The sequence below is a fragment of the Gopherus flavomarginatus genome, chromosome 5 (assembly GCF_025201925.1).
Source record: "Gopherus flavomarginatus isolate rGopFla2 chromosome 5, rGopFla2.mat.asm, whole genome shotgun sequence".
In the NCBI taxonomy this organism is placed as follows: domain Eukaryota; kingdom Metazoa; phylum Chordata; order Testudines; family Testudinidae; genus Gopherus; species Gopherus flavomarginatus.
Genome location: NC_066621.1, coordinates 78674401 through 78688060, shown reverse-complemented (window position 1 = coordinate 78688060; position 13660 = coordinate 78674401). Strand labels below are relative to the sequence as shown.

The 13660-nt window shown below is 46.1% G+C and overlaps 1 protein-coding gene across 1 annotated transcript in view; it reads right to left on the bottom strand.

Moving 5' to 3' along the window:
* Positions 1 to 259: 259 nt before the first annotated feature.
* The window catches only part of TRIM44 (tripartite motif containing 44), a 168857-nt gene continuing 155456 nt past the window's right edge, over positions 260 to 13660 (bottom strand). The window contains exon 6 of the mRNA XM_050955486.1: positions 260 to 701. The gene's annotated coding sequence lies outside the window, so the exon portion shown is untranslated. The remainder of the gene's footprint in view (positions 702 to 13660) is intronic.

Genomic DNA, 13660 nt, shown 5'->3' with positions numbered 1-13660 from the left:
CATGGATTAGTCCTTACTATAGAAGATGATTATACAAGAGGACCTATAGTACAAGGACTAGTCAATAGGCTGTCTGATAGCATATCCATTTGAGGGTCTAATCAGATGCGTTGATTCCAAAACTTTACTGGATTCTTGGAAGCTGTTTAGTCTAAAATCCCATAGGGATCCTTTGTTGTGTTCAGCTTTGAGCACAGAAGCAAAGCCATTCTGTATTTTACCTCCTTTTCAAAATTTATTAATACTAGTGAGACTGAATTAAACTCTTTGTGGTTTTTCCTGTTCTGGGGGAGGATCCAAGTCAAGTCAAGTCAAGTCAGCAGGGTCAGAATTCACAATACAAGTCCCCCGGGAGCTCTGTGTGTGTGTGTGGGTTACAGGGGAAGGGAGAATCAGCATGGTCTAAAAGAAAAAATGCCAGGGGTCCGTTATATCCAGGAAATCCTTCTGCGACAGGGGATGCTCTTATAAGATTGTCACACTTCATTACCAAATATTATTGCTGCAGCTTGTATGATAGGGAGTAAAAAAAAATCCCAACTGGAGAAGTTGTTCCATTCTGTTTTTGGTAACTGTTTTAGCAAACATTCCAAAACATCTGAGATGTACATTTAGCAGCCACTTCCATCGGGGTCTCATTGCAGAGATATATCTGAGGAATGTCCTTAAGGGAAATATCAGAGGGATGCAAGTGAAGGCACCTGGAAAATAACAAAAAGGATATTAAAAATGGAGAACACGCCCTTGCCTTTAACACACATCTGGGAACAGGGATTTAAGCAGGTATTGGCAAAGCCATCTCAAATCATGGGATTGGCTCAAAAATGTAAGTCATTGCTCCCATTAGAACATTTGATTGTTGGCATCAAGACTGCCATCATGAATTTCTAGTGTTATTTCAGGCCAGTCAGCACAGAAATCCCACTCCACTAAATTTGCTACTTAATCTCACTTATGACATAAAGCTAGCGTCCATAAGTATTTGTTTTTTGCCAGTCTTGCTAAGCAGTCTTATTTAAAATTGGCCAAACATTTTACAACAAACACATAGTGGGTTATTAGCATACACATAGCATTATTTTTTTAAAAAGCTGCATAGATTAACACATACATTTTGTTAGTAAGGAACTGATAGGATAGGATAGGATGTGTATATATTATATATGGTCTATTGAGAGGCAGCATGGTCCTGCAGATAATGACTTGGAGTCAGGAGACCTGGGTTCTGTTTCTGGCATTGTCACTGACCTTCTGTGTGACCCTAGGCAAGTCCCTGCCCCTCTCTGTGCCTCAGTTTCCCCCTCTATGAATTTAGATTGTAAACTCTTTGTGTGTTTGTATAGTACTTAGCACAAGAAGGACTTGATCTTGATGGAGGCCTCTAGGTGCTATTGTTACATAAATGTGTTTGAATGTATTATACAGCATTTGCCCTTAAAAACAGGACAATTTTACCTTGAATAAAGGTTGCTGCATTCGCTCACCTCTTAAAAAAAACAAACATCTTTTTCCCACTGAATTTAATGCTGGCCAATAGAGCAAGCCTATCTGATGACTGGGACTGGTGGGCAGTGTTTTCTGATATGAACTAGCTTGAGAGCATCAGCATTTTACACATAGACCAGTGAATACCCATCAGCTGAACTGGGCTAGATTTGAATTGATCTGGGCTGGATTTAAAATGCTGATCTGTAGGGAAAAGGCTCCAGTCCCCTGGGACATCCAGTCACCAGTGATTTGCAGTACTGAACACTCTAGCACACATTAACCAGATTTAGCACAGTGCTTATACATTAAAAATGCCATAACTTACAGTAACTGTTTTGCTTGGAAGCTGTATTGTGGCCTACTGCCTGCCTCCAGAACTACTGGAGTCATGTAATAACATGTCCCAACAGAAATGAACTGCCCCCGTTCAGCATATCTCCTGGAATTCCACAGCTGTTGCAATTCAAGCTATAGCATGATGGGTGAATTCCTCCAAACAGAACATATCCAGCTACAACTTGGATGCAGACTACTTATACCAGGTTGAAAAGAATTCCCTGAACTGGGTTGCCCACTTCAAGAAAAGATTAAACAGAGAAGATGCCTTTCCCATCGTAGTGATGTTGCCAGAATAGGAGTTCTGTTTTTTGGGTCCTGAACTCATTTGTTCCGCTGGAACTGGCAGGTGCTCTAGGGCTAATTCATTCAGATCTTGGGAAGACCACAAGTTAGAAGACCTCTTCAGCTCATCCCAGAGCAGCATATACAGGCCCTGGCAGGAACAACATGCTGCTTGTACATGCAGGTTGGCTGAAAGAGAGAGCCAACTTCACCCAGGCCTTTCAAGGATAGCAGAGAAGGGGAGCTAATGCAGTGAAATGGGGCTGGAATCCCCACATCCAAAAAAAGGGAAGTAGAGGAGTATTGTTGCTTGGAAAGTGTACACAACAAAATAACACTCTCATTGTACCAAAAGATTGCACTTTCAGTGAGTGGCACAGCAGCCTTTAAAAGCAGTATCACAAATACAGAGACCTTGTATTTCATATTATATGACCCCAGATAATATTTTAGCTGTGATATGCATAACTTCCAGACACAATTCGTCCGCTCATAGGAGGCATGCAACAGCTGTAGTATTATAACGAAACATTTATCTAAGGCCTGGTCTACACTATGGGATTAGGTCGAATTCAGCCACGTTAGGTTGATTTTAAAATGAATGCGTCCACACAACCAACCCCATTCCGTCGACTTAAAGGGTTCTTAAAATCGACTTCTGTACTCCTCCCTCGACGAGAGGATTAGTGCTAAAATTGACCTTGCTGGGTCGAATTTAGGGTATTGCAGACGCCAATCAATGGTACTGGCTTCCGGGAGCTATCCCAGAGTACTCCAATGTGACCACTTTAGACAGCACTTTGAACTCCGATGCACTAGCCAGGTACACAGGAAAAGCTCTGGGAACTTTTGAATTTAATTTCCTGCTTGGTCAGCGTGGCGAACTCAGCAGCACAGGTGACCATGCAGTCCCCCTAGAATTATAGAGCGTACAATGTTTCTACACTCCCCCTTATCATCTCCATCCCCGCAGATTAGAAGGCGAAAAAAATGCACTCGCAATTACATGTTTTCCGAGCTCATGCAGTTCTCTCACACTGATAGGACACATCTTAATGCATGGAAGCATTCAGTGACAGAGGCCAGGAAAGAATTAAGTGAGCGCAAAGAGCAGAGGCAGGATACGACGCTGAGGAAAGCCAGCAAGAGCACAGATCCCCGCTGCATAACCACCTACCCTCCTCCCCATGTTCCATAGCCTCCTCTCTCAGACGCCCAAGAACGTGGCAGGGGAGGGGGGCAGGAGCCTCTGGGCACCTAGCCACTCCACTCCAGAAGATGGCCCAAGCAACAGAAGGCTGTCATTTAAACAGTTTGATTTTTAGTGTGGCTACAATAAGCAATGTGGCTGTGATCTTCCCTCCTCCCCCACCTCACCTGGGCTACCTTGTCCTTTATCTTTTTTTTTTAATTAATAAAGAAAGAATGCATGGTTTCAAAACAATAGTTACTTTATTTTGAAGCAGGGGAGGGTGGTTGGCTTACAGGGAATTAAAATCAACAAAGGGGGCAGGTTTGCATCAAGGAGAAACACACACAACTGTCACACCGTAGCCTGGCCAGTCATGAAACTGGTTTTCAAAGCCTCGCTGATGCGCAGCACGCCTTGCTGTGCTCTTCTAATTGCCCTGGTGTCTGGCTGCTCAAAATTGGATGCCCGGCGATTTGCCTCAACCTCTCACCCCACCATAAACGTCTCCCCCTTACTCTCACAGATATTATGGAGCACACAGCAAGCGGCAATAACAGTGGGAATGTTAGTTGCGCTGGAGTCTGACCTAGTCAGCAAAAAGCACCAGCGAGCTTTTAAAGTGTGTGACAGTGAGCTGAGTGGGCTCCATGCTTGTGTCTGCATGAGTAACCCAGGAAAAAGGCACAAAACGATTGACAACCATTGCTTTCATGGAGGGAGGGGCGACTGACAACATGTGCCCAAAACCACCTGTGACAATGTCTTTGCCCCATCAGGCATTGGGAGCTTAACCCAGAATTCCAGTGGGCAGCAGAGACTGCAGGAACTGTGGGATAGCTACCCACTGTACACCGCTCCGTAAGTCGATGCTAGTAACGGTAGTGGGGATGCACTCTGCCGACTTAATGTGCTTAGTGGGGACATACACAATTGAGTGTATAAAATCGATTTCTAAAGGTCGACTTCTATAAAATAGATTTAATTTGGTAGTGTAGACATACCCTAAGGCATCCAGTTGCATAATATCTGAATACTATGATTAAAGTGCATTTAGGATTAAGTACTGTGATACCTCCATACAACATAATTGTTCCTTGCACATCTTTGGTTACATACTGCTTCGTTTACTAGCCGTTGAGTCATTTTCCCCTGGGTAGCCCTGAACATATCAGTGTTTGGACATGAATTCTCCTTCTAAATCATTAGTAGTTAATGGTTGTGTCATGTGGCATCTGAGAGGTCATTTACCCTAACTTGGCACCTCTGCTCTCAATATAATGAGGTATTAGTGATCTCCCAACAGGCATGATATACAAGTAAACACATGCAGAGCTTGGTTTAATTCCTAGGTTCTATTATTTAACTAAATTAAACTCATTTAATATAACTTGTTAATTTCTTAATTATAGCTTATATACCAATTCCTTAACAGTCATCTCTTGTTAGTTGAAGATACAGTATTTTAATTCTGCATGTGTTTTGGTTTGATTCACAGCTGTTGTATTGTTATCTGAAAGGCCTCACCCTTGCACAGGAATTCTGGATTCTTGTATGTAGAATGAAATGAACAAAGTTATACATGAGAAGACACAGTGACATTGATCATGATTGCCTTAGCCCAGCTTTCTGCAAAGGAATCAGTCAGTTTCAATGCCAGCCTGAGAATCTTACATTTGTTTTGACAATTCTGGGAGCACAATGGTTCCTTATCCCAGCACTTCACTAGCAAATTAAGTGCCTTCAGCAGAGAGAAAATATTAGCCTTGAGTTGATTGGATATCACATCCACTATAATCATTTTCCTTTCAACTTAATGCCCATTTCTTTGTATTTCCTTCCTTTTTCTTTAGTAGCTGTTCCCAGTAAACAACATAAGACTCATGAGGATAGAAGAAATGTTTTTGACTTCACTAGGGGCATGTCAGCCTATTAACTTACCAACATACTGTATGTATGCATTTGAAGCTACTCAGAATCTCATATTAACAGCAGTGATAGGATAATGATCCATCCTGTCTTAAAATCAATCAAAGCAATCATCTGGGAATCTAAGGTAAAGGGGAATCTACTGTTGCAGTACCAAGTCTAGGACACGTCACTGATCAGTTATGATACCATCCACTTTGGGCAGTAGTGATCCACATAGGTTATTCATTACACCACTATTCTTCAACATTTTTTACAATGTTGTATTTTTGTTCAGTTGAAAACTTCAAAAATTCCACATGAAATCAGGTATTTAGAACAAGATTATTTATAGATAGGTTTGGCAGAATTAATTTTTTATGTTTATTTTGAAGCATTTTTTAAAGACCATCAGTTTAAAATTTCAGTTATAGGAAATCATGGAATTTGGGGCAGACAATAATTATTTAATGACAACAGACACTGAGATTCAATAAGTTAATGCTTTATAATCATTTAAAACACAAATTGGCAACATCACATGTCAAAATATACAAAGTAAACATCCTTAAATCAAACTCCAATAACTTCCTATGCAGAATTTTTCTTACTTTGTCCGTCTGTAAATTTAGATTATTATTGTGGGACCATGTTTTCAGTGGTTTGTGTACGTATGATAACATTGACATTTATTGATTAAAAAAAAATCTAATCCTTCCAAGTCTATTTATAGATTAGGTTTGCTTCCTCTACCCATCACCACAGCCCAGTACTTTTGTTCCAACTACAAGTTTTTCACCTTCCTCTGGAAGGCTTCCCCCAATCTCCACTGCACACTGGATCTCTCTTTGCGGGAAAGGAGGGGACAGAAAGTTCTTCCACACAGAACACCGTGAAAGAGGCTGCATTAGATGTCTGCAAAATTTGACATGAAATAGGATTGGAAAAAATGTAGCAAAGTATAGGTCAGGAGCTAGTGAGGAACAGTCCAATGTAAAAGAGTCCCATTTAATCTAACATATAAAGACAAGGAACTGAATATTTACAGAAGTGTCCAAGTGCTTGTATACAAATGTTAGAAGTCTAAATACTAAGATGGTGAACTAGATTGCCTGTCGTTAAATTCGACTATTGATATAATAGATATCATGGAAAATTGGTGGAATGAGGATAATCAATGGGACATGATAGTACTAGAGTAAAAATATATATAGAAATGACAGAGTCGGGTGCTCTGGGGGAGTGGTACTATATGTGAAAGAAAGCATAGAATCAACTATAGTAAAAATCTTAAACCAAACTGTGCCATAGAATCTCTATGAATGGGAATTCCATGCTAAAATAATAAGAGTATAGTGGCAGGAATGTACCAACTACCTGCTCTGGATGATGATGGTGATTGTGAAAAGCTCATGAAGATTAGAGAAGCTACAAAGGCAGAAAATGCAATAATAAATGGGGACCTTAACTATCCTCATATTGACTGAGTTTTTGTCACTTCAGGAGAGGATGCAGAGATAAAATTTCTAGACACCCTTAATGACTGCCAAAGAAACCCACCACAGTAGCTTTTAACTTCAAAAAGGGAAACTACATAAAAACGAAAAAGCTAATTAAACAGAAGCTAAACAGAACAGTCACAAGGGTGAAATGCCTGCAAACTACATGGACACTATTTAAAATCACCATAAATGAGGCTCAAACTAAATGTACACTCCAAATAAAAAAAAACAAAAATAATAATTAAAAAAAACCCAAAAAAACAGGAAGATCACAAAAAATGCCACCATGGCTATACAGCAGAGTAAAAGGCAGTCAGAGGCAAAAAGACATTCTTTAATAACTGCAAGTCAAATCCTACTCAGTAAAACAGAAAGGAACCCAAACTCAGGCAAGTCAAGTGTAAAAGTGTAATTGGGCCTGCCAAGAAAGAATCTGAAGAGCAACTAGGAAAAGATACAAAAACTAATAGCAAACTTGTGTTTAAGTACATCAGAAACAGAAAGCCTGCCAGACAGACAGTGGGGCCACTGGACAATCAACATGCTAAAGGAGCACTCCTGGAAGACAAGGCCATTGTGGAAAAGCTAAATGAATTCTTTGCACTGATGTCATAAACAGATGGTTAAGGGTTAATGTCTCTTTTACCTGTAAAGGGTTAAGAAGCTCAGTGAACCTGGCTGACACCTGGCCAGAGGACCAAAGAGGGGGACAAGATACTTTCAAATCTTGAGGGAGGAAAGTCTTTGTTTGTGCTGTTTGTTTTGTTCTTTGTTCGCTCTTGGGGCTAAGAGGGACCAGATGTGCAACCAGGTCTTTCTCCAATCTTTCTGAAACAATCTCTCATGCTCAAAATAGTAAGTACTAGCTAGAAAAGGCGGATTAGTCTTATGTTTGTTTTCTTAACTTGTGAATGTGTATTTTGCTGGAAGGATTTTTACCTCTCTTTGCTGTAACTTTGAATCTCAGGCTAGGGGGGAGGGAGTCCCTCTAGGCTATATGAATCTGAATAACCTGTAAACATTTTCCATCCTGATTTTACAGAGAAAATTTTTACTTTTTCTTTCGTTAATTAAAAGCTTTCTTTTTTAAGAACCTGATTGATTTTTTCCCTTGTTTAAGACCCAAGGGGATTGGGTCTGAACTCACCAGGGGATTGGTGGGGGGAAAGGAGGTGGGGGAAGGTTAATTCCTCTCTGTTTTAAGATCCAAGGAGTTTGGATCAGTGTAGCCTCTCAGGGTAACCCAGGGAGGGGAAAGTCTGGGAGGGGGAAAGGAGGGGGGATGGTTTATTTCTCCTTGTTTTAAGACCCAAGGGGTTTGGGTCTTGGGTTCCCCAGGAAAGGTTTTGGGGGAACAGAGAGTGTGCCAAACACTATATTTTGGCTGGTGGCAGCGCTATCAGATCTAAGCTAGGAATTAAGCTTAGAAGGGTCCATGCAGGTCCCCACTTTTGGATGCTAAAGTTCAAACTGGGGGGAAAATACCTTGACAACTGATCTTCACTGCAGAGGATGTGAGGGAAATTCCTACACCTGCCCATTCTTTTTAGGTGACAACTCTGAGGAATGGTCCCAGATTGAGGTGTCAATAGAGGAGGTTTTAGAACAAATTGATAAATTAAACAGTAAGATGTCTCCAGGAGCAGTTGTATTCACCCAAGAGTTCTGAAGGAACTGAAATATGAAATTGCAGAACTACTAACTGTGGTATGTAACCTATTACTTAAATCAGCCTCTGTTCCAGATGAGTGGAGGATAGCTAATGTAATGCCAATGTTTTAAAAAGACTCCAAAGGCAATCCTGGCAATATCAGGTTGCTAAACCTAACGTCCATACCAGGCAAATTTGTTGAAACTATAGAAAAAAAAATTATCAAACACATAGATAAACATGATATTTTAGGTCAACATGGCTCTTGTAAAGGTAAAGGGAAATCATGCCTCACCCATCTGTTAGGATTATTTGAGGGTATCACCAAGCATGTGGACGAAGGTGATCCAGAGGATATAGTGTACTTGGACTTTCAGAAAGCCTTTGACAAGGTCCCTCACCAAAGGCTCTAAAGCAAAATACACAGTCATAGAATAAGAATAAAGGTTCCTTGTTAAAAGACAGGAAACAAAGGGTAGGAATAAACAGTCAGTAAAAAACGAGGTAAATCATGGACTCCCCAATGATCTGTACTAGACCAGTGCTGTTCAACATAGTAAAAAATTGTCTGGAGAAAGGGGTAAACAATGAGGTAGCGAAGTTTGCAAACAATACAAGATAGTTAAGTCCAAAGCAGACTGCAAGGAGTTATAAAGGGATCCCATCAATCTGGGTGACTGGGCAAAAAAATGGCAGATGAAATTTAATGTTGATAAATGCAAAGTAATGCACATTGGAAAACATAATCCCAACTACACATACAAAATTCTGGGGTCTAAATTATCTGTTACTACTCAAGAAAGAGAACTTGGAGTCATTGTGGATCGTTCTCTGAAAAGATCCTCTAATGTGTAGTGGCAGTCACAAAAAGCCAACAGAATGTTAGGAACCATTAGTAAAAGGATAGCTAATAAGGCAGCAAATAGTATAATGCCACTATATAAATCCATGAATACTGCGCGCAGTTCTGCTTGCCTCACCTCAAAAAAGATACATTAGAAATGGAAAAATTACAGAGAAGGGCAACAAAAATGATTATGGCTATGGAACTGCTTCCATATGAGAGGAGATTTTAAAAACTGAGACTGTTCGGCTTGGAAAAGAGATGACTGTGGGGGTATATGATAGAGGTCTATAAAATCATGAAAGGTATGGAGAAAGTGAATAGGGAAATGTTATTTACCCCATTCACATAACACAAGCACCAGAGGTCACCTAATGAAATTAATAGGCAGCAGGTTTAAAACAAACAAAAGGAAGTATTTCTTCACACAATGCACAGTTAACCTGTGGAACTCATTTGTTGTGAAGGCCAAAAATAAAATTGGGTTAAAAAAATAATTAGATAAGTTAGTGGAGAACAGGTCCATCGATGGCTTTTTAGCCAAGATGGTTAGAGATGCCACCCTCTGCTCTGGGCATTCCTAACTCTCTGACTGCCAGCGGCTGGGAATGGACAATAAAGGATGGATCTCTTAATAATTGCCCTGTTCTGTTCATTCCCTCTGAAAAATCTGTCATTTGTAAAGTGAACAGATAGTGAGTGTGAAAATTTGGGATGCTTTTTTTCAGGGGTGGTGGGTATAGTTGCACATACAAGACAAAGCTGCTAATATCGGGATGGTCCCAATAATAACGTGATGTCTGGTCACCCTAGTCATTGGCCACTGTTAGAAGACAGGATATTGGACTAGATCAGGGGTGGGCAAACTTTTTGGGCCGAGGGCCACATCTGGATGGGAAAATTGTATGCAGGGCCGGAGCAGGGAGTTGGGGTGCGGGGTGTGGGCGAGGATGCGGTGTGCAGGAAGGCACTCAGGCAAGGGATTGGGGCAGAGGAAAGGTGCGGGATGTATGGGGGGCTCAGGGAATGGGATTGGGGTGTAGGAGGGGGCTCAGGACAGGGGTACAGGAGGGGTGCAGACAGCAGAAGGGTGCTCAGGGCAAGGGGTTGGATGCAGGAGGGCTGCAGGATGCAGCAGGGGGCTCAGGGCAGGGGGTTGGGGTGCTGGAGGAGTGTGGGGTGCACGAGAGGGCTCAAGGCAGGGAGTTGGGGTGCAGGAGGGGTGTGAAGAGCAGGCAGGGAGTTTGGGGGTGGGGTGCAGGAGGGGTTTGGATGCCAGCCTGGTGCTGCTTACCTAAAGCGGCTCCAGGGTGGCAGTGGCGCACACCAGGGCCAGGGCAGGCTCCCTGCCTGCCTGCCTGCCCTGTCCCTGGCCCCACGCATGGGCGGCAAGTTTGTAGAAATTTTGGTGGTGCCCAGAACCTGCCCAAACTCCACCCCCCCAAAACTCAACCTCCCATCTGCCCAAGGATCTGGGAGGGAGTTTGGCTGGAGGAGGAAGTCGGGGGTGCAGGAGGGGTGCAGGGTGCAGGTGCTGGGAAGGAGTTGGGGATGAGAGAGGTGTGGAGGAAGGGGTGCAGGCTCTGGGAGGGAGTTTAGGGGAGGGAGGGGGTGCAGGGGTGGGGCTGGGTTTGGGGTGGGGCTGGGGATGAGAGGTTTGGGGTACAGGAGGGGGCTCAGGACTATGGCAGAGGAATGGGATGGGGCTGGGGATGAGGACTTCATGATACAGGAGGGGGCTCAGGGTTGGGGCAGATGGTTAGGTGCAGGGGGATGAGGGCTCTGGCTGCATGACCTGTGCAACCATTTAGGCGACCTAGGCAGTTGCCTAGGGCACTGGGATTTGGGGTCGCCATTTTCTTCAGCAGTGACTGCAGCGGCAGGATCTTCGGCTTCCCTGGTTGCCGCTGGCATTTAGGCAGAGGGACCTGGGGCAAGGGAGCACGGAGAGGGCCGCCTGCAGCAAGTAAGGGGGGGGGCGGCACACAGGGGAACTCCCCGCCCCAGCTCACCCCTGCCCCGCCTCCTCCCCGAGCACGCTGTGGCTGCTTCACTTTTCCCGCCTCCCAGGCTTGTGGCGCCAATCAGCTTAGGCGCCGCAAGCCTGGGAGGCGGGAGAAGTGAAGCAGCGACGGCGTGTTTGGGGTACTTGTGCGCAGAGCAGGGGTGAGCTGGGGCGGGGAGTGCCTCAGAGTGGAGGGGGGGAGCTGCCGCAGGGGCGCAAGGTGGAAGTTTCGCCTAGGGCATGAAACATCCTTGCACCAGCTCTGGCTGGCTGGAGCTGGGGATGGTGGGTTTAGGGTTTGGGAAGGGCTCGAGGCGACGGTAGGGGTGTAGGGGGTGAGGGCTCGGGCTGGGGCTGGGAATGAGGACTTTGGGGTGTGGGAGGGGCTCAGGGTGAGAGTAGGAGTGTGGGGAGTGAGGGCTCTGGCTGGGGCTGAGGGGTTTGGGGTATTGGAGGGGCTCGGCTGGGGCATAGGGTTAGGGAGCGGTGGAATGAGGGCTCTTTCTGTGATGGGGATAAGGTGTTTGGGGTGTAGGAGGGGCTCAGGGCTAGAGCAGAGGGTTGGGGTACAGAGGTGTGTGAGGGCTCTGGGGATGGAGATGAGGGGTTTGTGGTGTTAGGGGGGGCAGAGGGTTGAGGTGTGGGGGGGATGAGGGCTCTGGCTGGGGCTGCAGATGAGAGATTTGGGGTGGTGGAGGGGCTCAGGGCTAGGGCAGAGGGTTGGGGTGCAGGGGGATGATGGCTCTGGCTAGGACTGGGGATGAGGTGTTTGGGGTGCTGGAGAGGCTCAGGGCTAGGGTAGAGGGTTCAGGGTGCAGTGAGGGGGTGAAAGCCCTGACTGAGGGTGTGGGCTCTGGGGTGGGGCAGGGCTGGGGATGAGTTTGGGGTTTAGGCAGGCTGCTCCGGGACAAGGACCAGAGAGGAGGAATCCCCCCAGACCTTTCCCTGCCGGCAGCAGCAAGTTCTGGGGGAGGATCTCCTCTTTCCCGCCCCCCCAGCAGCACACTCACACCCACCACTGTCACTGCATGTACTCCTAGGGCCCTTCTCAGGTCCAGGAATCTCCCTTGCCTCCCCCATGGTGGGTGCCGTGGGGTGCTGCGTGCACCTTCTCCCCTGACTGTAGCCTCACTGGGAGTGGGGAATAGGGCTTCCTCCTTGCCCAGCATGGGGCAGGAGTGGTGACTGAGGGTGGGGGCGGGGGCTGTGCTGGTAGAGGGCCCCGCCAGAAAAGGGAAGGGTCTGAGGTGGAAGGGCAGGCTAAGAGTCGGTCTGCCCTGGCAGTCAATATGGGGGGCACTAGGACCCTGCGGCAGCAGTTGCTGCAGAGAGGCTGCATGGAAGAGGCAGGGACGCTCTTCTCCCTCCAGGGCCCAGCGACATGCATGGGGCCAGCAAGGGGGGACCGGGGGACACTCGGGGGAGGCACGGGGCTGGCAGGTGGGGCCAGGGGGAGACCCGGCCCCAAACATTGGTGGAGCTGGGCCCCAGGGCTCTGAATATTGCAGGTGCCCAGGCACCACGTGAGTATATAACTGTAACCCTTCTGCCCCTCTGAGCTGGCAGGAACAAGGGCCGGGTTCAGTATCCAGGGGTTCCGTTTCAGTAACACAATGCATAACCGGCTTGAGCCCCCACCCAGTGATCTGGGACACTGACATACCACACCCCCTGGGCGCCTCTAGGAGGCAATACTTCCCCTCTTGCAAGCACGGAGTCTGAGTGTAGCAAAATCTTTTTAATAAAGGAAGAAATCGATGCGGCATCCCATTGGAGAAACACCACAAACAGGGTTATAACACAAACCATAAACAAAACCCACCTCCAAGCACGTTTGGCACTGTCCTTTTTCCCCTTAGGGTTTTAAGTCCAATCACCCCAAAGTCCAACAACCCAAAAGTCTCTGGTCAATGCCACCCCAGAGTTCAAGAGTTTATCTGTAGAGGTCCCTCCCCCCAGCCTGGGTAGAAAGGGGCATCTTACGTGGTTCGGGGGCCAGCTGCCCTGCCTCTCCATGGGCTCTGCTTCCGCCTTCTCCACGAACTGCTCCGCTTTACCAGCCGCTCCACTCTGCTCCTCCAGCCGTCCTCAGAAACTGCTCCGCTCCACCAGCTGCTCTGCTCCATGAGCTGCTCCAGTTCTCCCTGCAAACTGCTCAGCTCCGCTCGCTCTGTGGGCCACTCCACCCGTCCCACAGCTACTCCGCTCTGCCAGCCACTCCGCTGCCACCAGCTGTCCCGTGATCCGCTCCAGCCGTCCCCACAACTGCTCCGCTCCGCCAGCTGCTCTGTTCCACAGTATATCTTCAGGCTCCCCCACTAGTTAGCACAGTACGCAGTGCTCTCAGCTCAGTAATTTCAGCTCTTTAGTGATCTCAGCTCTTAGTAGGGGAGCCCCAGTGCTAGTGCACCATTAGCCCAAAGTGAGTTCAGCTCAGTAACCTGTGTTTAGA